The sequence below is a fragment of the Neophocaena asiaeorientalis genome, unplaced genomic scaffold (assembly GCF_003031525.2).
Source record: "Neophocaena asiaeorientalis asiaeorientalis breed wild unplaced genomic scaffold, Neophocaena_asiaeorientalis_V1.1 scaffold57, whole genome shotgun sequence".
NCBI lineage: Eukaryota > Metazoa > Chordata > Mammalia > Artiodactyla > Phocoenidae > Neophocaena > Neophocaena asiaeorientalis.
The window spans coordinates 7,366,324-7,392,444 of NW_020172731.1; the positions used below are offsets into that span (position 1 = coordinate 7,366,324).

General features: G+C 42.4%; 1 protein-coding gene and 1 pseudogene across 1 annotated transcript in view; one reads left to right on the forward strand and one right to left on the reverse strand.

The window, feature by feature from the left end:
- LOC112396583 (3-oxo-5-alpha-steroid 4-dehydrogenase 1-like) overlaps window positions 1-24,798 on the forward strand; it is a 27,097-nt pseudogene extending 2,299 nt beyond the window's left edge.
- Window positions 1-26,121, reverse strand: part of ARL15 (ARF like GTPase 15) — a 423,298-nt gene that overhangs the window by 376,210 nt on the left and 20,967 nt on the right. The gene's annotated exons all lie outside the window — the stretch shown is intronic.

Consider the following 26,121-nt stretch of genomic DNA (forward strand, 5'->3'; position numbering starts at 1 on the left):
CACACACACACACACACACACACACACACACACACACACACACCATTACTACCACCTCTTTTTAGGGAAAATAGGAAGACATTTGCTCCTATCATCTAGGAATGAATAAGCAAAACTTCCAATGAGACTCTAGTTAATTGGATTCCCAGTTGAGGTTTCCCATTAATGTGCCCCAGAGGATAATGTGCTATGTTTAAATTAATTGTGTAATAAATTAAATTAATACTTAATGTGCTACATTTATCCATGATATTGCATGTTTTCAATACAAGGTCTCCCCTGAAAATCATTAAGTCAATGGGAGAATGTGTACTCTGAGATGAAAGCTTACATGCATGTTAAGGGCCATTTCGTTTCAGGATCTGCTATCTCAACCTCTTTCATTTAAGAAATCTATTTTCCAACAAACCTTTCTATACATAAAACATCCATCTCCCACACACAATCCTAAATTTAAATGGATATTCCTGCCTCTCTTCAACAACCTTTTTTTTTTTTCCCCCCTAAGATTTAAGCCACCATCTAAGCTTCTAGTTTCGATGCTGCTTTACAAATGAGGCTGGATTCACAAGAAGCAGAATTAGGGCTGATTTTTAGTGAGAGTTTCATTCAAACTTATCATTTTCAGAAGGGAATAGCAAGGCCCAGATTATAAAATATTTTGCCCAACATTATTCAAGTAAACAGCAGGGCCTAAATCAGAACCTGGCTTTGCAATCCACAAATCTGCCTGCCTTTATCGCACTGATTTTTAGACTCTCAAAGGACTAGTACCGAAAAACTGTCTCTTCCCTACAACATGACCAAACCCCAGTAATCTATTTTCATTCCTTCGTTAATAACCATACTCCTATTTCATATTCCATGTCTAGACTGCTAGGTTTTGTTCTTTCTTCCCATGACAGCAATTATTTTCTCCTATCTCTAATAGGTAAAATAATGGTAAAGTATACTGATCTTTCCGTTCTGCCAGCAAAGCTGAGAGCCCCTTCTTGTACACTTCATGTGAGCTCATTAAACATTTTTTAAATTCTAAATCTGTTAAAAGTTTTATCAAAGTTCTACATTAGCTTAATTCCCCCCCCCCCACCACACACACACGCAAAATTCAGTTTGTGATCCTTTCAAATTAAAAGTTTAGACAGGAAATTAGATGATGAAATTCAGCGAAATGAACAGGCACTTTAATTCCTCTTGCTGGGCACCAGCAACAGAAAGTAGCATTTGGGAACATAATGGACATAACGGGAGTCGTTGGGCAGTAAAACTTCTGGCTTATCTTTTCCTCTAGGTTGAATTCATGTGATGGGGTGGAAAAACAGGATAACAATATAGAAAATTTTCCATACTGCTGCCTACAATTGTTGGGGAAATGTTAAGGCAGAGATTACAGGACCAATGGCATAGCACTGTGTTGTTTTGTTTTTTTTTAAACATTAATCATAGGCTAAAGTGAATTATGCATTTATAAAAAATAAAAGCACAAAAAATCTAATATTAACGATTCTGTGATAACCCAACTATAATTAATAGTTTGCATTTTGAACCTGTACCAGATAAAGCTGAAGAACGGTAGTTGAAACGTCCCAGTTAACCTATCACCGTCACTGTTAACAAATAAAACAAGACTAGAGAGCATTCAAATATAATGAAGCATATTTTGTTAAAAAATCTTTCTACCTCCACAGCAATGACAGAAAAAAAGGAACCACAATTTTTAAAAGCTAAAGACTAAAGGGAAAAGGTAGTATTTTAATCATGGAGTATAAAATAATGAGATGAATGTACGCTTCCTAGCCCACTGTCCAGAACCCAGAATCATATTGTGGCTTATCAATGTTATTTTTAGTGACCAGCTGACAACCTGAGTGTATTGCCTTCAATTTTGTTCAAAGCGAAGAACTGAAAATGACTTAATCGGTCATATTAGAGTTGTTCACTTCCTCAACACCATATTTTGAATTTTTCCTTTATTTTGTGCCCTGCAGGTTTTTATATCTGAGGCCAATACACCATGAAAAGACTCAGAAGTGAGAGCAGTGGCTTCTCTCTTAACTGGAAGTAGGGTAGTTGTGAGAGAGGGGTGATAGAAGAATTTATATAGATGGACACTTATTTCCTTAACAATCATCTCAATGCTAGCATACCTCTTAGAATGTCTTTGTGTATCCCAGCGGCAGGTATTACCAATTCTAACCCACTGATTGGAGCTCTGTTCATGCATTCATTCACTCCAAAAATATTCTCTGAGCGCCTGCAACATGTCAGGCACTTATCTAGGTACTGGAGGTACAACAGTGAACGAAACAAGTAAGACTCCCTGCCTTCATGGACCTTCCAAGTCAGAGGGCACAATCTGTGAAATGTGTGATTGGTGCTATAGCCGGAGCTGCCCGAGCCTCCTGGAGTCTGGGCAAAGCTCTCTCTTCTCCCCAACCCAAAGAACCATATACCTAGTCAGTCAATGCATAGTTATTGAGCGCCAACTACACACCAGAGCCCTAGCTAAACTCAAAGGAATACGGAGGACACAGACTGATTCTTCAATATACAATAAGCATAAAGCCTCTCATTCAGATTCACTTTGTATAATATTCTAAGTCAATGTTTAAATAAATTTGAGTTCTACAAAGCAAAGACCAAATGATCACCAGGGTCAATTATATTCTCTATATACATAATATTAATCTACTTGCTCTGCTTAAAATCTAAAACACAATTGTGTTCCCAAATTATGGATGTAAGTAAACCATATCCTTGACAGTGACTGCATTCTAAAATAATTTTTAAGCCTTGACAAAAACAAATTATTTTCCCTATCAAGACAAAAGTACTAGTCCTAAGGACTAAACACTAAACATTTGTCAAGAAAACAAAGTCAGGACTTCCCTGGTGGTCCAGTGGTTAAGACTCCATGCTCCCAGTGCAGTGGGCCCGGGTTCCATCCCTGGTCAGGGAACTATATCCCACATGCCGGAACTAAGATCCCACCTGCCGCAACTAAGACCCGGCACAGACAAATAAATAAATAAATATTAAAAAAAGAAGAAGAACAGAAAAAACTTTAAACAAAAAAAAAAAAGAAAACAAAGTCAACCATCTGTGAAAAGAGACAACATAAAAATACGCATTTCCTAGGGTGGAAATTTCCATCAACCAGACACACTCTTGTTAAGGACCACCATGTCATTTATATTGGGAAATATTAAACATTTTAAGTTCCTAAGTTAAATGATTCTACACGTTTATCAAGAACAGAGCCCCTCCACCTAACCACACAGCTACAATTGATGATAACCAAATGAAGCTTTCCAAAAGGCCTTTGTAAAGAATGATCCCCATGTAACTAGTCAATTTTCTACTGCCTCTTTTTTGTGTTGCCTTTTAAATCAGGATATCTACAGTCAAGAGATGAGAAATATTATACTTCATAAATAAAGTTGAGTTAACAGAGAATATATCATTAGAATTTCTTCTCCACTCGTGATAACAGACTTGCAGTTATAGCCACTATTTCATACCATTAAGCCTTGAAAGTGAAGGCAGCTAGCACACCCTGAAAGCTGAACTCTTAGCTCTGCTTTCAACTGCACAACAGCCTAACCAAGAGAACCTGGAATAGACTATATTGTTTATTAACACTGTAACCCAAATGAAGGAAAATGCTCTCTAAGGTTTCATCTAGATCAAAATATCCCAAGTCAAAAAAAAAAAAAAATTTCTGAAACTTCAGCAAGCTGTATTGAATTTAGATAGTCCCTTGCCTGACCTCAAAATACGGTACAAAGTTATAATGAAAAGATATAATATAGATGATGTCGTAAATGCATAAAGGATACTATAGCCTCTAAGTAGGCTGTAGTCTGTGAATTCTGGGTAAAGCTAGAAAATATCAGCCCCAGATTTAGGTTAATTATAAATTTAAAAAATATATCAACCACCAACGATAAGATAAATTGGCATCATGTACCCCTAGTAAGATGCAATGAGGATACGATGTCACCTCCATAATATTCCTGCCAAAATTTTTTAACATGAGTCTAATCATGATGGAACAGTTACACAGGTCTAAACTGAAAGACGTTCCGCAAAATAACTGGCCTGGCCCTTTCAGAAATGTCTTTGAATAAAAGACAAAAAAAAAAAAGAAAAGAAAATATTAAGAAACCACTCTAAATTCAACAAAGTCATATTGAACATCTACTGCCTGGAGTGTAGTAAAGTGTGTTGGGTAAGGGTTTAGAATTCAGCATAAATCCACTCAAATTCTGGCTCCAAATCCCGTCTCCACCATGCGGAAAAGACATTTAAGCACACTATGCCCCTGTTGTCTATCAAATGAGGACAATAATAGTGCCTTCTTCACAAGATTGTAGAGAATTAAATGATTTCACCTATAAAGGCCTGAGCACACTTAGTAAGTGCTCAGTAAATGTCAGTGGTGATAAATAACGATGTTGGTGGTAAAGAGCCATCAGATGCTGGGGGTAAAGGGAGAAACAGAATGACAGGGTCATTGCCCTCGGTGAGCTTACAGTTAGAGGAAAATTAACAGGAAATTCTAAGACTGTGAAATACAGGTACTCTGGCTGGTGAAAGATTCTCGAGTGCAAAGACAGGGACACCTTAGAAAGAGCATTTAATCCAGGAATTGGAAGTCATGGAGGGCTTCCCAGAAGAGGTGACAGCTCACCATTCCAGGATGAGAGGATAGCACGTACAAAGAACTGGAAATAGAAAAGAGAACAGACCAAGAGCTGAAGATAGATGAGTACGCCTGGAATATACAATGCTGGAGGTGGAAGAGGAGATAGAGAAGGCTAAGTGGACAAGCAGGGTCAACCCACGCAGGGCACCTTATAAACTTTGTTAAGGATTCTGGGCTTTAACTTAAGAGCCATGGGAGGCTACTGAGACATTTACAGCATAAGCAGAAATGCATTTCACAGTTATATGCTGATTACAGAAGGTAGAAGTGGATTGGGAGGGGGCAAGATTGGAAAGGGATGACCAGCTAGGAGGAGCTTGTTACGGTTTTCCCGGCAAAAAATAGTGGTGCTAGAACCTGGGTAATAGCAGCAAAGAGAGATGATGACTAGGATGGGAGAGGTCCAAACCTGGGGACCGATAAGATGATGAGGCCGGGGAGAGCTGAGGACTGAGTTCAGTTCCTGGCATGGCCGCTGGGTGCGCTGTCGCGCCAGTCACGGAGAAAGGAAGCATGGGCCATGAGTGGGTTTGGGGTGGGAAGAGAGTGGGGTCAGTCGGGTCAGACTCAGCGTGAAGGGCCACCCGAGTGGAGCTGTGCTGGAGTCACAAAGGTCTGCAGCAGACAAGCCTTGATGGTGAGAGGAAAGGATACATTCTACATTCCCCATAATAAAACACCTAAACCAAACAGATTTTATCTTGTTCTCATATGGGCTCCAATTTCAAAAGATGATTTAAAAAAAAAAAAAAAGCATGGCATTCCTGTCAATCTCACACATTTCACGGTGTAACTCTCTTACTGTATAAACAGAGTTGATGGATATTTGTGGCTCTCAACAAGTTCATTAAACCTCAAACTTTAAATCCCCCTGCCAGGAAAGTTAGCAACATTAGCCAGATATTCTTGCTCTACTTGAGCACATTATTTTGTTTATTAAAGAAAGCAAGCAATCATCAACTCTCACCTCCTAGATTATAAAGCATATAACCTTCCACTTACACCCTTCAAAATAAAATTGTCAAAATACAAATGTGCACTAACCACGTGTCTGTGCACAAAAGTACATATAATATGCTGATATGTGTAAATAAAATACTAGATTTGATCTTGGCCCGTAAAGCCTCAGTTATCCATCCAACCAGAAGGCGGACTTGTCACAAACACAAAATCACTCTTGTTGCCCCACTAGGTGCTCATTCAACGTGTGCACTGGCAATGGCTACCAGCAATGCTGACTCTCCTCCACACCTCAGGGTATACTGCCCTGTGTGAAGCTGACGTGCAGATCAATTTGCCTTAGCTTATTTCCTCACGAGACAGCAAATTGTCCCCCAATGTCCATTCTCTTCTCCCCGTTAGGAATAGAACCCCCAGAGTCTTAGCTCCTCACCAGAGCCCCCATTTCTAATGGCAATGGCTACCAGCAATGCTGACTCTCCTCCACACCTTCCTCAGGGTATCCTGCCCTGTGTGAAGCTGAAGTGCAGATCAATTTGCCTTAGCTTATTTCCTCACGAGACAGCAAATTGTCCCCCAATGTCCATTCTCTTCTCCCCGTTAGGAATAGAACCCCCAGAGTCTTAGCTCCTCACCAGAGCCCCCATTTCTAAGCCTCTCCTGCAGTGACACAGTCATGTGACTCAATTTCCGGGACTTGGGAGGTGAGGGGAAGTGTGTAGAACTTCCAGGTCACACCCATAAAGGGAACTGCTTGGCCTCCATTCCTCTTTCCTAAAAACCTAACAGACACGGGAGTGGTGAGCTGTCTTCAACCCGCACAGGAGCAGAATAAACTAGGCAATGGAAGAACATGCTAGAAGGAGACTGAGTCCCTAAAGGACTCATGAAGCAAAGGGCTAGATTCCAAGCTGACTACCAGCTTAGAATCTGATATGAAATAGAAACTTAACTCTGTTTAAGCCACTGTTATTTTGATCTTCACTAAAACAGCCAAACCAATAACTTAATTCATTTCCGTTCCATTAAGGTCTCCAATAATGCTGAATTTCTTCAATTAACATGTGCCTCCCTTTGTCTTGGAGTTTTTCATTTCTTTATTAGGACTGCAGACATCTCAGCATCCCGCACAATTTACAATAAATATTTAATCTGGAGCCTTCAAGGAGCACAGAAAACAGGGACAGTCAACACCACTCCTCTCCACATGGTCATGTATTAAAGCTGCTCTTTAGTTTGTTCCCAGAGCAAAGACTTGCAGAGCCCATATGCGGGACTGCCAGTCTGTCTGACACGTGTTTAACTTTGGTGTTTTACTGACAGTAACATCCTAAACCCGGCATCAGGATTGCCTACCTTGATTTCCTTTCCCTCCAGGAATGATGACAGATTTTACTGAGTCCTCTATACTTTCTTCTTTGGTGCCTGTGGTACACAGCATGCTGCTTCCCTTCCCCTCCTCCACGAGATGTTCATGTCCTAATCCTCAAAACCCATGACTATGTTACCTTACGTGGCAAAAAGGGGGTGTCACAGGTGTGATTAAGCATCTTGAGATGGGAATGGGAAGGTTGGCCTGGATTATCCAGGTGTGCCCAATTTAATTACTAGGGTCCTTATAAAGAGAGAGAGAGGATTATTAGACGTGTTAGAGAAGATGTGACGACAGAAACAGAGATGTGGCAAATGGAGAAGCTGAAGTGATGCCACTGCTAGAAGGGGGCCAAGAGCAAAGGAATATAGGCAGCCACCAAAGGTAAGGATCAGATTGTCCTCTAGAGCCTCCTGTCCTCTAGAGCAGCCCTGCCAACATCTTGGTTTTAGCCCAGTGAGACCCACTTCAGATTTCTGACCTTCAGAATGATAAGAGAATAAATACATGTTGCTTTAAGCTACTAAATTTGTGGTAATTTGTCTCAGCAGCAAAAAGGAAACAAATACAGTGTCCTTACAAGTGGCACTATATGTTGTAAAAACTCAAAGTTTAGGGCAGGATTTGTTCAGACTTAAAGAGATAGATTAAAATCAGTTTTAATAATATACAATATTACTAATAGTATTATTAATAATGATATGCAACTGTTGTGCGATTTATTCTAATAGGTAGCCCTCCCTGCCCCCTCCTTAAAAATAAAGTCACAGAAGTTGAATATGAGCATTGTGTGGCAGGTACAAGCAAATGTTACAGCTCGGTAAAAGGATAATCACTACCCACTACTGAATGCATCTGTATCTCAGGATGAATCTACATGCCATTTTCACAAATGCTGTTATTGTTGTAAATGATGTATGTTTTCTCTGCTAGTAAAACAGCATTTGATACTTTCTGCAAAGTCAAAAGAAGAATTTAAAGAGTTTTTAAAGCTCTTATTATTAACCAAAATCACTAGCCACACAGAATATTTTACTGCTATTATTTAGTTCAAATCTCATTCATCACTAGATTGAGTTTTAGTTCACGCAGGGGTTGGGTACGGAGAGGGAACAATCAGCCCATAGCGTCCGTGTGCTTCAAACAGTACCATCCTGGAGGAGGCACGATTAACTGGCCCGGCTTCATTCATCTTGGCCTCCGAGCTTTCAGTTTTTTTTTTGTTGTTGTTGTTGTTGTCGTTGTTTTTGTGGTACGCGGGCCTCTCACTGTTGTGGCCTCTCCCGTTGCGGAGCACAGGCTCCGGATGCGCAGGATCAGCGGCCATGGCTCACGGGCCCAGCCGCTCCACGGCATGTGGGATCTTCCCGGACCAGGGTACGAACCCGTGTCCCCTGCATCGGCAGGCGGGCTCTCAACCACTGCGCTACCAGGGAAGCCCCGAGCTTTCAGTTTTGACCAAAGGGGTTCGCACTCCAACAAGGAAGGTGGCTAGATGCCCAAATGATCACTCCAATCCTCACCCCGCTTCAAGCCACCACCAGCTGGCTGTCCACCACGGTGCTCTGGCTCTGATAACAGTAACAGTTCCCAACTCAGAGACGTCTGGGAACACCTGCAAGTCCCTTTGAGGGTATTTACCCCGACATTCCAAAGGGGAGTCCTAAACTATGCCCTAGCATGCCCTCTAGCCCGGAGTTAATCCACACCTGACTGCCAAAGGTTCATTTCAAGATCACTTTCTCAAGTATGGCCTGTTGCCATTGCTCGAATTTCAAAAAAAACCATAGACCCACAATTGTGATGTAAACTCTTGGCCTGGACTTACTTCCCCTTCTTCTTCCTGACCAGAACCCAGTGAATGTTGTTTAATACCCAAAATAGTCTAGATTCACATAACAGGTCTTCTTTTGTTTCAAAAACTAAATTACCTCTTTGTAAGACGTCAGGATATCACATTTGAGAGAACACACTCTGTCCTGTGCTACAGGGCACAGGAAAGGGAGTTATCTCCTCAGAGCAGATGCTTCATCTAAAGACCTTCTTCTGTTTTGCTCTGTTTCAATTTGTCCTAGCATTTGGGTTTGGGAGCGGCTATCACTCCATCACTGATAGTGCGTAAGTTTCTCTACCCACGCCTTAAGATCCCTGCCTAGAAAACTGAGGTAGGATTTGTTTTCTTCAGCTTCCTGAGTTAAGGCTCTCTAAACAAGCATCATTTCCTTTCGATGTCTAGAGAAAGCTCTGTCCACTCCAAACACCGGAGAGAAAAGTGGATGTCATGCAAAGGACAGCCTTTGTTTTCTCTGAGTAATGGTTTTCATTAAACTGTTTAATATATAAGGTTCAGAATGCACTCACCTGCATACAACACATTTACTTTTTTTAAAAAATAAATTTCTTTATTTTATTTATTTTTGGCTGTGTTGGGTCTTTGTTGCTGCGAGCAGGCTTTTCTCTAGTTGGCGGCAAGCGGGGGCTACTCTTTGTTGCAGTGCACAGGCTTCTCATTGTGGTGGCTTCTCTTGTTGCGGAGCGTGGGCTCTAGGTGTGCAGGCTTCAGCAGTTAAGGCACGCAAACTCAGCAGTTGTGGCTCGTGGGCTCTACAGTGCAGGCTCAGTAGTTGTGGCGCACGCACAGGCTTAGTTGCTCCGAGGCATGTGGGATCTTCCCAGACCAGGGCTCGAATCCGTGTCCCTTGCATTGGCAGGGGGATTCTTAACCACTGAGCCACCAGGGAAGCCCAACACATTTACTTTTATACCTTGGAAGTTTTCAGCGTGTCTGTCCTGTATACATTCCATTTTTGTCTTGGCTCATTTCAGATTATGGATCCCAAATATGTAAGAAGTACGGCTTTTCTCTCCTTAGTTAAGTGCTTAATCTGCTTTTTAGCAATGTTAGAGGCATATAGAAATAAAAGTCATGTCAACTACCTATCACCATCGTCTCAGACATTCACCCATAATCTTTAGTTTCCTCCTCTATTTTGTTTTACTTAAAACTTAGCATTTCTTTTCAACAGGTACTAATAAGTTTTTCACGTTTGTTTATGTCCTTTATTTACAATTCACAAGATTTTTTTTTCCCCTCCCTGTTTTAGTCTGCTTGGGCTGCTATAACAAATTATGATAGAATGGGTTGCTTAAACGACAGACATTTCTCACAGTCTTAGAGTTAGAAGTCCGAGATCAGGGTGCCAGCACAGTCGGGTTCTGGTAAGAGCTCTTTCCCTGGCTTATGGAAGGCTGCCTTCCTGATTCACAGCACAGGGAAAGAGAGAGAGCAAACTCTCTGATGTCTCTTCTAAGGGCTAATCCCCTCACAAGGACCCCACCCCCTCACGACTGTATCTAAACCTAATTTCCTCCCAAAGGCCCCATCTCCAAACACCATCACACTGCGGGTTAGGGCTTCGACACGTGAATTCTGGGTAGGAGCACAAATCTCTCCACAGCACTCTCCTTTAAGGACAATTTTTATCTGCCTTAGAATTAGTCCACAGCAAGAGCTTCTTCACTAAATAAGCAGAGATGAGCACCTGCATGGTCCCAGGCCCAGGCTAAGTGCTAGGTAATCGAGGATGACCAAGCACCATTCCTGACATCAACAGTCCCGGTGTTCTCAAGTTCTAGTGGTAAATACACTGTTGTGTTGACTTCCCGCGGTGCCCACACTCAGATCTCCCGTCTAGAGAAGCACAGCCGGCTGACAGCCTCGAGCGGCCACAGCTGCAGGCATTCGTGCTGAGGCGGTACTTCTGCTGGTCTGCTGCCAGCCAGTGCCCGGGCACTCAGAGGTCCTGGAGTCGGGCCTTTCCTGCGCATCATGGGACTCCTCAAACAGGCAGCTTTGTTCAAGGACCCCCCCATCAACAACAAAAATACTAACAAAGTAACTTCAGATCAACAACAGAAAACATGTCTAGCCCCAAGTAATCTATTCATCTAACTGCGGATAAATGTCACCAATTTTGTTTTGAGATGGCAAATATACACAAAATCCAGCATCTTGAGGGAAAACATAAAATACATAAAAAGATACTCAGCTGAGACAAGCAGCTAACACAAGTGAGAAAAGGAATAAAGAAAATGTGCTTTTTCTAAGTTCAAAGTAAGGCAAAACTGAAAACGGTGCTCACACCAGTATAACTGAACAGATAGCTGCTGAGCACCTACCGTGTGCCAAACGCTGTGGAAGGTACAAAGATAAGCACAGCTAGGCAATCTGTGGTCATATCTTTTACTCAGAGCTCTTGCTTCATTCATTCTAAACAATTTCCTTAAACTTCTTGTGTACACGTATTCATACTCCTCTGTGCAAGGTGGATGAGAAACAAAATCACCTTAAGTCTTTTTAAACCCTTCCACAGAAAATAATTTGGTCTTCAAAAATAAACATCATTCCATTTCCTGTTCACTCTCAGAATCCCCTCCCTAGGCCTTCAAAGGGAAAAAGTCAAGATACTTTGTCACTGAGTCTTTACATTAGAAAAGTTCTTTAATGGTCATCTACATAGACACATCCTTATATTTCTGAATTACGAAATGGGCTGGCTCACGGCACTGGAGTCAACTGACAGACTCATAAAAAAAAAAATTCCAAAATACACTAACATTTTCTATATTTTTGTGTTGTGAAGTATATCATACATACAAAAAAAGTATATGAAGCAAATATGTTGTTTAAAGAATAACTGTAAAGCCAACACCATGTGCCCACCATTCAAGTTAAGAAGCAGAACATCACTAAAACTTTTAAAGCCTTTTCCTCGCCTCCACTTTCCTAGAGCAGAACTTCTCAGCCTCAGCACTGCTGACATTCTGGGCCAGATAACTACTAAGTGCTTACCCAGTGTATTGCTGGATGTTTAGCAACACCCCTGGCCTCCGCCCAGTGGATGCCAGTAGCATGCCACCACCACCCTCGGGAGAAGCAACAAAAACGTCTCCAGCCATTGCCACATAGTCCCTGGAGGGCAAAATCGTCACCCCCCCCACCCCCACCCCCATCGAGGACTGCTGCCCTAGAGGTGACGACATCCGAATTTTTACATTTCTTTATAATTTATCTATTTATGTAACCTTAAAACAATGTATTGCTTAGTGTTGCCGTTTTCGAACTTTGTAGAAATCAAATCATACTGCATGTATTTTCCTGTGATTTGTTTTTTAATCAACATTATATTTGTAAAATGTAACCACTGTGTATTATAGCTGTAGTTCATATATTACTTTTAGTTTATAGTGTTTGCTGCTGTATGGTATCCTATGAAATTAACTAAAATGCCACAATCCAATCTATTACTGATGGATATTTGCATTATTTCTAATATTTTCCTTTTATGAATACTTCTGCTGGAGCTTTCCCTGCACAGGTCTTCTTATAATTACACAACAATTTCTCTGAAGTACACACCTAGGAGTAGATTTGCACGGGTCATAGAACATTCTGGTACTCAACTTTATTATTTTCCAAAGTGGCTGTATAAATTTACACTCTCACCAGCAGTGGAGGACAATTCCCATAGCTCCATACACTCTCCAGCACGCAGTTCTTCATTTATACTTTCATGACATTTGGTACCGAAAAAATATACATTGCTTACCGTGTAAATGCCAATTCTACAGACAGCAAATGAGATCTGGATACATTCAGACATTCTCTACAAGATTAAAATAAGAGATTACAACTAAACGTTTGTTCCATAGAACTGACTTCTCCCCTCTTGTCTTGCTTCTCTCTCTAAAGAGAATCTGTTGTCTTTTGACACCTGCTTCACGAGCAAGTGGCTGAAATTTTTTCCTTCTCTCTGCTTTTTCTAGGCCAGCTCAAATAAAACAGAGATAATAAAGTATGTAGCATAGTGCTTTATCATGGGACTATAAAGCAGATACTTCAATCTCTAATTCAATAGCATAATTTAAGGAATGTGATTTATTGTATTGGTTTGATTACATTTCTTTAAATCCTGCTCTAATATCTAATTTTCAATGATTAATTCTTTGACTGCTAGAAGCAGTTTTATAAGCACTTATTTTTTTTTTAGTTCAATTCTTACTAGATCATAAATGTCTACAATGCTTACAGAAAACTAACCTTTGTTAAAAAAAAAAAAGTAAAAGCTCGTGGTTATATACTAAAAGTTTTGAATGGGCTGAATTTAAAGAGAAGCCTAAGGTCCTTGGTCTCAGAATATCAATGACAGCACTCAAATTAAGAGTTCACAACTTCTCATACCCAAATCAAGTTCAGACTCCTAAAACTCATTTCCACTCACAATACCATGTATACCAAACACGAGTATTGATTTATTGCCTTTTCTTTAACTGGAGGAATATTTTTAGCACATTAAATCGGTATGTAGTCAAAACAACTCTAACTTTATACAGTCCAACACTGTTATTATGGTTTTCTGTTGGCAAGCAAAAGCTTCTCTGTGAAGTTTATAATGCCCAAATCTGGCAATCATGGTTGTATCCGCTGCACCAAGGAAGCAGAGACACAAGATCCCCGATTCCCATGGTAGCCAAAAAGGCTTCCAAAGAGATGTTCCTTTGGAAGAGAAGGCCAAAAACTCGTATCAGACTGATTCTGCAAAATGATCCAGCCTCTTCAGATGGCCATAAGAAACTAATTCTGTATGATTAAAGGAATTGGTAAGGAAAATACTGAAAGCCAAGGCTACATTGCACGGACATTCAAAATTAAAAATTACAGCAATGGAAAAACCAAACTCATGAGATAATTTGTTGTGTAAAGTTCTTAAACTCTAAACTTTCAAAAAGTTCCGGGTGCTACTGTTCACATGAATGGCTGACGATTTAATATTGGGGATCATTTCTATTATTAAGGTATCATTACCACCATGGCACTATTGGGTTTCTTTATTCTGCATAAAATACACTACTGGAAACACCCCAGGGCAATGCCACTGGCCTCCTCAGAGCTGAATGACAGAATACTCACTACCTTGCCCATCGTTTATTCTCCCTTCTACCTTTGGAAATTACCCTGATTTTTACTTTTGTACAAAATGAATTATTTAACAGCTCTCCCAGTAATCTAGAAAGCTTATTTTCCCCAAGTGAAAGATAACTATCTTATTTTATGCCACCTGGAACAAGAGTCTATTTCCCCGCCATCCCTGCAGCTGGGGACTGTCGCGTGACTCAGTTCTCTGTAATGAGATGCATAAAGTGAAGGATGCGTAAAGTGAGCTGACTCTAAGAAGGACCCTTTTACTCTTCTGCCTTTCCTACTTCTTTTTCTGCAATTGAGATTTCATGTAGCCCCAGCAGGGGCCTTAGATTGGGAGGAGCCCCGAGAACAGTGGACACGGGATGTGAAGCCCAAGGATGAGCAAACCAGGAGACTCAAAGGGCAGTGGAGCTGCCATACCAGCCTCCTCCAAACTGTGTACATGAAAGAGAAATAAACCTCTAACTTGTTTAAAGACTGTGTGTCTCTCTCAACCGACTAACCCTAACTGGTACAGAGCAATACTCTAAGAAATAGTCAGTTTTAACAAGCGGGTTTCCCCGGGGCCTTAAAAGAAAGAGACCCAGCATTTGTCATTAGAGCTCTTTTTAAGAGCTTAATCTTAAAAAGAGATTGACCTTTTAAAGGGGGGAGACGTATTTATTCTTCAGTTACTAAAAACCTACTTTCCAATCCTTTTCACACTCCCAAAATGTACAAGTACTGTTACTGGGATTGTCAAAATTATTACCCTTGAAAACCCTCAACTTATTTTGTGTAATTTTTTTCTCACTAGCCGTATTTCCTCCTTCTCTCTAACCTCTAATCCTTACAAATACTGCCTTATCCCTGAACATCTGACCTCAAACCAAGCAGCACATCTATTGCTCAAACTCCAAATTCATTCTAACAGTAATGTTCTCGGGAACGGGCTTCTTTACTCTCATTAGAGGGAGTCGAATAAAAAGGGATATTTAAAAGCATAATGAAACTTCTTTGGGTCATGCTATAGTAAGTGGTTATAAATTTTAAATGATTAGTTCATATTCTTTCCGTATATAGATGCTCTATTGGCAAGAACCCATTTAAAAAACCCAGAGGACAGGGGCTTCCCTGGTGGCACAGTGATTGAGAGTCTGCCTGCCGTTGCAGGGGACATGGGTTCGTGCCCCGGTCCGGGAAGATCCCACATGCCGCGGAGCGGCTGGGCCCGTGAGCCATGGCTGCTGAGCCTGCGCGTCCGGAGCCTGTGCTCCGCAACGGGAGAGGCCACAGCAGTGAGAGGCCCACGTACCGCAAAAAAAAAAAAAAAAAAAAACCCATGGGACAGAACGCATAGCTTGCAATGAAAGATGAGTAATCATCCCCAAGGAAAGAATGGATCTCTACCCTAGATAAACTCTGACCCAGTAGCCTCTATATCAGCATTCATAAATCTCCATCTAGACTCACCTGAGGAAGAACGAAAGGATATTATTTCAAAAGCAATAACCTTCAGAGTAATCTCACCTTCTTTGCTGCCTCATCTGATGAAAGTGCAGAAAAGAAGTGCTGTCAAGAGCAAGTCACAGATTGGTTACAGTCTGTTAAGACAGGGCTACAGAAAAAAAAGTCTAATCCAGAGAAAGAGAAAAGGAATACTCAATTTGAAATTAATATGATTACTTACATTTTACTGTTGTTTTCCCTAAGAAACTTCAAAAGGTAAGCATGAAAATAAAGGAGAAAAAAAATCTTCAACAAGACGGCAGAAAATACTATACAGTCTGGAAAAAAACTTGATTTCAAGGTATAACAAATTTCCGTTCCATCAGGGGATGAAAAAACACATTAATTTTCTTTTTCTAAAGGAGCTGTTTTTAGAATATTTTGAGGTGCCATGCAATCCCTCATTCTGATAAAGGGCAAGGTGACAGCCATGTTTCCTTATTTTCTCCTCTGTAATTTTGCATGTGATGAAAATAAAAGGTTAATATAGCCAAGTCAACGCTTCTGAGTACCACAGGTGTGTGTTAGAACTTGGGTGACAAGATGGGGGTAGGGAGAGCAGTAAATCACCTTCAAATGAGGCCCATGCCTGGATTAGCTACTCCCAAGTAAAGCTAAGATCTAGCATTTTCTCTTGACAGCATCCCAAAACAAGTGGGCTGGGGGCAAAGGTGCAGGATTTGGGAAACTGTGGAGAGAAGACCGGTTCAGTGCGTTCCAAGGTGCGTAGGTGCTCCAGAGTCCTGAGTGGGTGGAATCATCTCTGAGTAAAGATTACGTCTGTCATTATGCTGTAGTCACTCCTCCAGACACAGAAACAAACCTTTGGGAACGCCACGGACTTCAGAACCCGCATCGCCTTCTGTTAGTGTAGCCGCTGAAAACATTAACAGTGAATTATTTAACAACTCCCTTGGCACACTTGAAAGGTTACTTTCCCCACTGGGAAATAAGTTAACTTTTCTAAAAAACTCAAACTTGTATTTACAAAATAAAATGAATTTTTGTTTACAAAACGCGGAGGAGTTTGCTCCTCAACATCTAAGTTATAGCTTCCTCAGACTAGGAAAAAGGATAGTGATAATCAACCTGAAAAGAAACATTTACGTCTAAAGCAAAACTAGCAAAACTGGTCTTTCGGCATTTTCCAAAATGTTTTCAATTGTAACGGTACCACCATCATCCCAAGAGCACCTATACTTCCCAAGCAATCTACAACTGTCTGGGGATGAAGTATGTAAGGGTTCAACCAGTAATCCAAAAAGGAATCACAGCCCTCACCTGTTAAAAAATAACTTCAGCACATATCTCTCTGTGAAATTCAAACGCAAATATTTGAAAAGACATCTAGCAGAAATAATCTCAGAGATTTGAAAAGTCACCTAGCAAAAAAATCAAACACAAACATAAACAGTCATATCGGAATCTATAGATCTCAAGCCAGCAAAATTTTAGCCAATCTTCTGCAAAATGGCACTAAAAGTCATGTGTAATTTCTAAACAAGAGCAGAATCTTGGCTCAATACTGAAGATAAGAACAGTTCTCCTTCTGAAAATTCTGATTAAAGAAGAATTGGAAGCAGGAAAGAAATGCCCTTCTAACTTACCAGATTAAAATAATTAGTTCAATTCACCTTGGCAAATTTATTCCTTTTACTTTTTGTCATGAACTGAGGATAAAAAAAAATTTCAATCCAAGAAAAAGAAAAAAATTTTTGCTGAGCATCACTAATGTGTCAGGCATTGCTAGGCAAGCAGATATTAGATATACAACGATAAATAAGACCAACCCTGGCACCAACAGTCTTCCAGCTCAGGAGAGAGCAGTTATTTAACAGACCTGTGACAGAGAACGGCAGGATAAACAGGTCCAGCATAATAAGAGGTATGCACAAAGGGTTTTAGAGAAACTGAGTAGGAGAACGGAACCCATTACAGGAGTGTCAGAAAGATTTTGTAGGGGGCGGATCCCCAAATAGTCTTAAAAGATTGGGAGTTAGCTAGGAGAAAGGGAGTAACGGAAGAGGAAAAGATCATTCCAGATGAAAGTGACAACATGAATAAAAGCAAGAAATATCACAGGATATGCAAGCATTTGAGGGATACTGGTGTATGCCTTAAATACCCTCCTGTACTTTTAAATAATCACTTCTCAATCAGATGTTAGTTACTGATACTTGTTGACTATCTACACACTATCTAAAATTCACTCATGTTAAGATTTTTAATTTTAAGGTTTATCATTTTAAGATTTATCTCTAACTCACTGCCAAAGGAAGTTCCATTTGTGAATGAGCAAGCATGCTGGTCCCATTATAAAGCCTGCTCTGCCTCCACACACTTGCAGATAAAAAGACCCATAAGCAAGATAGCCACAGCTGATTAAATTAGCAGGCCCTCCGTCCTCCAGCTGGCCAACAACCACGGAGGGGCCCAGCAGGAAGAGCTAGGCTAGCCCAGACCAATCATTCGCACTCTCCAAGATATGAATGGAAAAGTACTGAGAAGATGAAGCAGTTAGAAGCAGGAAGTGAAGCTGAGAGAACACAAAAAACAAAGGCATTAAGTAACTTCATGACCATGAAGAATCATAGGAACCTAAATGTATGAGGAAGCCGAAAGTATGAATAAAGGAAACTATACAGAAAAGATACACAAAGCAGAGAATACCCTTGCTAGTAATCTCAAGAGAAGTGGACCCAGAGAGATAGAGATATGTGAGGAATGGCTGAATGCAGTTAGTTGCAGAGAATTCTGTTTCTGAGTGAAAAAATGATATATTCGCCAGGTTCCTTTGCAGCTAGGTATAGCAATGTGACCAAGTTCTGGTCAATTAAATATAATCAGAAAGTCTGAAAAGTCTCCCATGAGGGAGGTACACTCTTCTGCCCTTTCTCCGTCCTGCAGCCTGGAATGCAGAAGTGATGGCAGGAGCTCTGGCAGCAATTTTGAACCATGAGTTTAAAGTCCACACACAAAAGCAAAAGCATCTTGGGGACCTAATGACTTCTGGAGTTACCTACCTGAGGGGGGGAAAAAGAATCTATCTTGTTGGGACTTCCCTGGTGGCGTAGTGGTTAAGAATCTGCCTGCCAATGCAGGGGACACGGGTTCGATCCCTGGTCTGGGAAGATCCCACATGCCACAGAGCAACTAAGCCCATACACCACAACTACTGAGCCCATGCACCGCAACTACTGAAGCCTGCACTCTTAGAGCCCATGCTCCACAACGAGAAGCCACCACAACGAGAAGCCCGTGTACCACAACAAAGAGTAACCCCTGCTCACAACTAGAGAAAGCCTGCATGCAGCAACAAAGACCCAACGCAGCCATAAATAAATAAATATTTATTTTTAAAAAAATCTATCTTGTCAAAGCCACTATTTTCCAAACAATTCCAATCCTAATTGATACAGTGGTTGAGACAACGTCATCTCAGCAAGAGGGATAGTCCCTTAAAACAGTTAAATGGAAGAGTGATGTGTTCTGATTTACAGTGGTATTATTATCCTCAATTTAGAGATGGGGAAACAGATACCAGCTAGTAATGTGACAGAACCTGGATTTGAACCCAAATCTTTTGGACTTGAGAGCCCATACTTTTAATCATTAAGAACAAATGAAGGCAAATGAAGGCAAACAAACTGTAAAGCAGGTTCACAAGTATTTCAGAGTTCAACAAATATTCTGACTACTAAAGGCCAATAAAAACCCATGCTGAATACAGTATCTCTGACCTACCACAAATAACACTTTTGACAAGTCCCTGTGGCCTTCTAAACAGAAAAGCCTTTTCCCAGCTAGAGTATTCTACTCTAAGTACCTAGGAAAAGGTATCTGGGCACCAGAAACTGAACACAGGCACCAGCTCCCTCATGCATAGCAGAGGTCTGCCAAATTCTGATTTGTAAGGAATGGAATCGATTTTTAAGAGTACAGAGGATTCTGGGAGACATGAAGTATATTTTTTTAAGGTGGAAAGAGGTCATTTCTTTAAGGTGGTAAGAGGTCTTCTTGTTAACTTTAAGCAAAAGAATTTTCCATACACGTGACAATTAGAAGAGCTCAGCCTTAGTATTACAACTTCCAGGCTCCTGATGCCCCTGAGATGTTTCACTGTCCCATGCAGTAAGGGTGGGATGGAGCAGCAAGCCTTCTGAAAGGTTCAAGGATTTCAGATGGCCAAGATGAAGGCACCAATGTACTTGCCATGAATCTTCATATCTGTACTGAGCATCTCCTTTGTGCCAGGCAGCGTTCTCCTTGCTGGAGACTAAGCAGTACACAAGGCTCAGAAGGCTGCACTCTAGTCAGGGGTGGCAGGCAAAAGCAAAAATAAATCAAGGTAGATGGTGATAAGTGCTATGAAGAAAAATAAAGTAAATGAATAGAATGTTCAGGAGGCAGTGGATTGGGGGTATTACTAATTTTGAAAGCAGATGTGGTAATTCTAACAACATTATGGACAATCAAATAAGGGATCCCAGAAAAGCTTTCAGCAACTTAACTCTGAAAATCCCTGGCATAAGCAAATGCAGGATTCTATCCTGAAAAGTCAAAGCACCAGACACTCAATTCAACAGTTCACAGATATTAAGAAGCGATCAGGCAGCCACTAAGAGCACAGAGTTGGGTGTCAGACTTCCTTAAATCAAATCCCAGCCATACAACTTACTATTTCTGGGGCCCTGGGTGAGGTACTTGACCTCTTTGCATCTCAATTTGTTATTTGTAAAGTAAAGATAACAGTACTACCTATCTTAGAGGGTTCTATGAGGATTAAGTGAGTAATAAGAGAAAACACAGTAAGCTCCAAATTGGTGTTTGCTTATTTTTTTAATTGAGTGTCTGTGTTCCAGGCACACAAATTCATCTGAGCATCTGCACTAAGGGGCCAAGGACACTGGAGGCCCCAGGAGATGCACTCTGCCATCAGCTTCTCTGGACACCCTTGATTCTGGCCTTATTTTGTACTCCTGGTGTCTCTTCCTGCAGCCGCCACATTAGAAAGGTGACTTCTCATCGCAATCACTGAAAACCAGGATGCTAAGCCTGAGATTCCCCAAAGGAAGAAATATCCCAAAGCATAGGGCTTAGCTCCCAGCACTTTGCCCACACAGACCCGGAACCAGAGGCAAAAGGGAAACCCATTCATTTTAGCCAGACCTCATATTACTGTCTACCTAAGCAATTTACATCTACGTTTAAACCGAAGAGGTTTTAGTCTGCCTTGTGTAAAAATTTATTATTCTACTATTCAATATTATTCATGTTTCATGGATATTGTTTTATAATGATAGGCATCCAGTTTGTAATGCGTTGCTCACTAGACACTCAGGAGCACCATTATTTAGAATCATAAGGAAAATTATATTTTTTAATTCTCTAGAACATGGAGGTATCCTCGTTTTCCCTCCCTCTCCTTTTGGATATAATCAAATGAATAACAACTTTTCGGCACTGCCCTTCTGGTTAGAAAACCTTAGAAACTGTCATTTAGGGTTTGTGTCTTTGAACATTTTTAAGCCTCTACCTTGAGCATGATGCTTATATCGTCAAACCTATATTTAAAGTCCTCAAAATAGTTAAATGGTCAAGCCCTTTTACTCGATCAATAGCTCCATCTTAACTTATAAACATTATTGTAGCGCCCAGAAAGAAACACTGGTTACAGGAGAATGTGGTCCAATTGTTTAAAGGATCAAAAGAACTCCTATCGGTTTATGACTTGGACAATCTGGACTTGCCCTCTGGTTTTTCTGACCGTGGCAAGGGAAGAAAGGGAAGTGTGAGCTTTGAGTTTAGACTGACCTGGGTTCAAGTCGTTCAGGGTGTGACCATATAAAACTTAGCCGCCCTGAACTGCAACAGCTGGTTCTCAGGCATGAAAAGAAAGGACTACTACTACTACCACTAACATCACTGGATGAAGTAAGCAAGCCTCGGGGGCTTGGCAAGGAGAAGCCATCCTAACTCGCTGACGCCCAGACCAAGCCACCCACATCTAGTGCTGGGACATGGATGAGTTTCACCAACAGGTCCTCCTCCCGGCTGCCCTCCCGCCCTGTATAATCCAGGCTCCGTGGCAGCAGCCAGAGCAAGATTTCAAAACGTAGATCAGGTCCTATCACCTCCTGCTTAAAACCACTCATTAGTTTAAGAGTAATTTTAAATGAAACTCGACTTCGCTACCACAACCTCCCGGGCCCCCAGCATCCTGTCTGGCTGCCCTCTGGACCCTGGCTTCAGGACCAATTTCCTTGGGCCACTCAGCACCTGAGACCCGTAAACCTGAAACTTATACGAACAGCCACAGTACTTTCACTCGCTGAAGACAAATGACCCCAGTTGAAATGGTCAGGGAACTACCGGGGGTTTTCTGTGAAATCCCAAGGACACCCGTGCCAAGCTTGGCTTGCTGGGATCTCACTACTTTTGGTTCCTAAGGACTCAGCCTATTTCTCTTTTCTTTTTCAAGGGACACTACTTTTCCTGAGTCTTGTGGATTTTCTCCTTATCCCTACAAGTCTGGCTGCCAAGTGGCACAAGCCCTCCCTCATTTCCCTGCTGTTCACATCCTTGCTTCTCCAAAGGTGTGCACACTGGCCCTTCTGGTACATGGCTTTTACTGCTAATTTCTAAAGAGACCAGACAGAGATGGGGCAGTTGGCATAAAAATCTAATAAGGAAAGTCTGCACACTCACTGCCCTTGTTTCTGATTGTGTGAATAAGCCTCTTAAATTCTTATCCTCTACCTGGGAGGATGGATGGATCGCTCCAAACTCCTCTTCACTGTCAGGCCAGAAGATGGAATCACAACCACAACAGGGTGAGGGGCCCACCCAAACCCACTCCTTTTGGGGGAGTAATTGGCATTTCTGCAGGCAGAGATCCTAGTCAGTCAAGCGTTCCTTTAAGATGGTGAAAATTTCTAGTAAAGGTAAATGAAACCATACCTATTGGAATCGAATGCAGCCACACACAATATAATTTAAAAGAAGGGCTGTGATTATGTTTTAAGTCACAGGAGAGAGAAAAAAAAAGACATTTATTAAGAGACTACTATGTGCTGGGTGTTTTACACGCTCACTCAGTCCTCACAACTAGAGCAAGGTGGGTATTTCTAGGCCTATCTTTCAGATGGAAAACTGAGGGTTACCAGCCTGTGGCAAGTAACTAGCAGAACTTAGATTTCCGCCCACGTCTGATTCTAAACCTGTGGTTTTCAAACTCTGCTCCCCAGATACGGTTCCAAAGAGGCAGCTGGATATTTGAGAAATATTTTTTTAAACGAAATTGAATCTTTATTATCTTAGAGACTGAAATGAGAAAAAAATACATATTCAAATATACTGTACATGAAACTTTTAACACACTGGAGAATGCCCACACATTTACTTGTGCTGCCAGAGTGATCTTCTTTCGGTGGGCAGGGTGGGGAGGTAGCCTCAGAATAAAACCTATATTCTGCCTTCTGATTGAAGAGTAATTTAGAATTGAGCTACTTTAATATCTGTAACACTTGCAACTATGATTCTATGAGAATCTTGTTCTTCCTTAACCTCACACAAAAAAACAAAATGTGTAACTGAATGAACTAGAAGATGAACCTTCAATTCTCATTCATCTAAATGGATCGAAATGAAATTCGATCCATCTAAATTCAGTTCTGTGTGTATCCAAACAGCTTCATTGGGGGCTTCCCTGGGGGCGCAGTGGTTGAGAGTCCGCCTGCCGATTCAGGGGACACGGGTTCGTGCCCCGGTCCGGGAGGATCCCACATGCCGCGGAGCGGCTGGGCCCGTGAGCCATGGCCGCTGAGCCTGCGCGTCCGGAGCCCGTGCTCCGCAATGAGGCCACAACAGTGAGAGGCCCGCGTACCGCAAAAAAAAAAAAAAAAAAGTTTCCAAAAACCAAAACTCTGATGTCAGTGAAAAATAGCGAAATACTGCCTCTCTTCTTCAAAGAGGTAAATCCTACTTTACGAGTCCAGCGGGTGGCAATCTTCAATCCATGGGCCAAATCTGGCTCACTGCCTGCTTTTTGCAAATAAAGTTTTAGTGGAACACAGCCACGTCCATCTATGGCTGCTTTTGTGCAACAACGGCAGAGGTGAGTAGCTGAGACAGAGACCGTATGGCCTGCAGAGCCTAAAATATTTACTAGCTGGCCCTTTACAGAAAGTCTGTGCACCCTGTTCTAATCCATCATCCAGCGTTTTTCCACAAGCAAAGAACTGTGTTACTTTCAATGTTAACAGGCTATAGTGCAGTACCCAAAAGATTCATCCCTGTATTGTCTACGATGCCCACGTCCCTACGAAATTAAGCATTGCTCAGTAAGTATTCGTGGGCTGCTTCGGGGCCGCCAGTGCGAGGCTGATTCAGCCACGGGCTTTGGGGGCGGCGCAGACCTCAGGTAACCGCGCCTCCCGCACCACCTCCCAGAGCGGCCCTATAAGTGCCCCGTCGCGGCCGGGCCCCGGAACACGGGCCCCGGGGCACGCCTGCAGCAGTGCAGCTGGCTGAGCCGTTCCTGCTGAACGTGCTCGCCTACCTGGAGAGCGCCCCGGGCTTCCTGTGCTACGTGCTGCTGAAGCTGGTGGGCTGGCCCTACGGGCGCTACGCGTTAGTGCGCTCCGCCTTCCGGCTGCCCGAGCAGGCTGCCTGGGCGGTGCAGGAACTGCCCTCGCGGGCCCTGCCACTCCTCGCCGGGCCGACCCCGCCGGCCGAGCGCCTCAACCACCGGCACAACTGCATCCTGCTGGCCATGTTCCTCGTCCACTATGTGCAACGGGCCTTGATTTCCCCCTTTTCAGATCCGAGTTGGAAAGCCCACACCATTGTACGCCTTTATATTGGCATTCATGTTCTGCACCTATAACTGGCTACTTGCAGAGTAGACACCTGAGCCAGTATGCAGTGCATGCTGACGACTGGCTCACTGACCCCTGATTTCTAACAGGTTTTGTCGTGTGGCTGACAGGCATGCTGATAAACATCCATTCAGATCATGGCCTAAGGAACTTCAGGAAACCAGGGGAGACCAGACGTAGAACACTAAGGAGAGGGATTGTTTAGTACATCACTGCAGCCAGCTACTTCTGAGAAGCCGTCCAGTGGTGCGTCTACACCCTCGCCAGCTGGTCCATTCAAGGCTGGGCTTTCTCTCTGTTCACCTTCTGTGTCCTGTTCACCAGGGCTCAGCAGCATCACCAGTGGTACCATGAGATATTTGAAGATTATCCAAAATTCAGAAAAATGATGATTCTGTTTTTGTTTTAAGTTCATTGTCAATGGAATTATCTTCAACGTGAAGCTTTCGATGATGTTTCTCTTGGGATTATATAAATAAATTTATGTCTCTGTAAGTTTTCTGCTATTTCATCTTTTTCAAGATTGCTCAAGGGGTTTTTTCCCCTAGCAAATTTGTTTGCTACCTAATAACAGTCTAATCAAACTGAAATTGCAGGTTGAACTATGCTGCTGCATACCAGGTCAGGAATCTGGAACTCTGTAATTGCGGCTGACCCTCCTGTGATTTTGGGTTTGCCTCTATGGACCAAAACGTTTCTGTACCGCTTACACAACCCCCTACAGCAATGGGTTTAAGGTCAAAGGCGATGTCGCCCCGTCCTCCCCATGGAGGTATGTTCTGTCTTTGTGTCCCTTTCATCCCACTAGGTCGGAGAGGCCTCGGTACCCACAGTGTACCCACAGCCTCTCACTGTTGGGTGCTGGGCAGGCAGAGAAGTTGTGCACAGAGAAAGGGGGCGCCCATCAGAGGCTGGTGCAAAGGGCCTCTGGTACCTGCTGCAGCCTGGTCCACCAGGTGACTTCACTGGCAGGACAGGGCACTGGGGGCATTCTTAAGGAGCAGTCTGCTGTGTCCCCCCACAAAGGGGACTTATTGGAGGCCCTGGGCTAGGAGCACAAAGGTGCTGCAGGGCACCGCTCCCGTCTTGGGCCACTCACCATGAGCCATCAGGAGTCTGTGGCCTGGGATGGTTTTTCTACCTCCTTCTAGGTAGAATTAGAATTTTTTTGTAAGGCACTTTTTAAGTACCTCTCAGTACTGCAAAACTATAACTTGAAGCAGAATTTCTTATTTTAGATGCACTCAAAAACTCCATGGAGATAAATGGCAGTAATAAAATGTACTACTTATTGCCAGATATGTAAAAGAAATCTCCCCACTAGAAAGCTGTTGAATCTCTTGACCCCTCTGTGAAAATCTAACGAACACATGGTAAAGACCCCGCCTCTCCTGGGAAGGCACTGCCTCCGTTGCTGCCACATTTATAGAGGTGGAAACTGAAAGAGGAAGTGGAGAGAGTCCATGTGCACTTATGATTGCTAAGGATGCTAGGTGGCAGGGGCCTTCAGGACACACCTGATGCTGTGTCCTGTATGTTGTCCAAATGCCACCTTTGGGCAAGGAGTAGGCCCTCCTGCCCCTGCACCCCAGGCCCCCGGGGCACCCCATCAGCTCCCTCCCACCCTTCTCCTGGCTCACCTCCCCAACCAGGGGCTCCCCGCCACGAGTTTTCATGTAGAAACTGTATTCTCCGTGTTAGTGGTTTTTAGAGTCTCTTAGCGTTTTAGAAA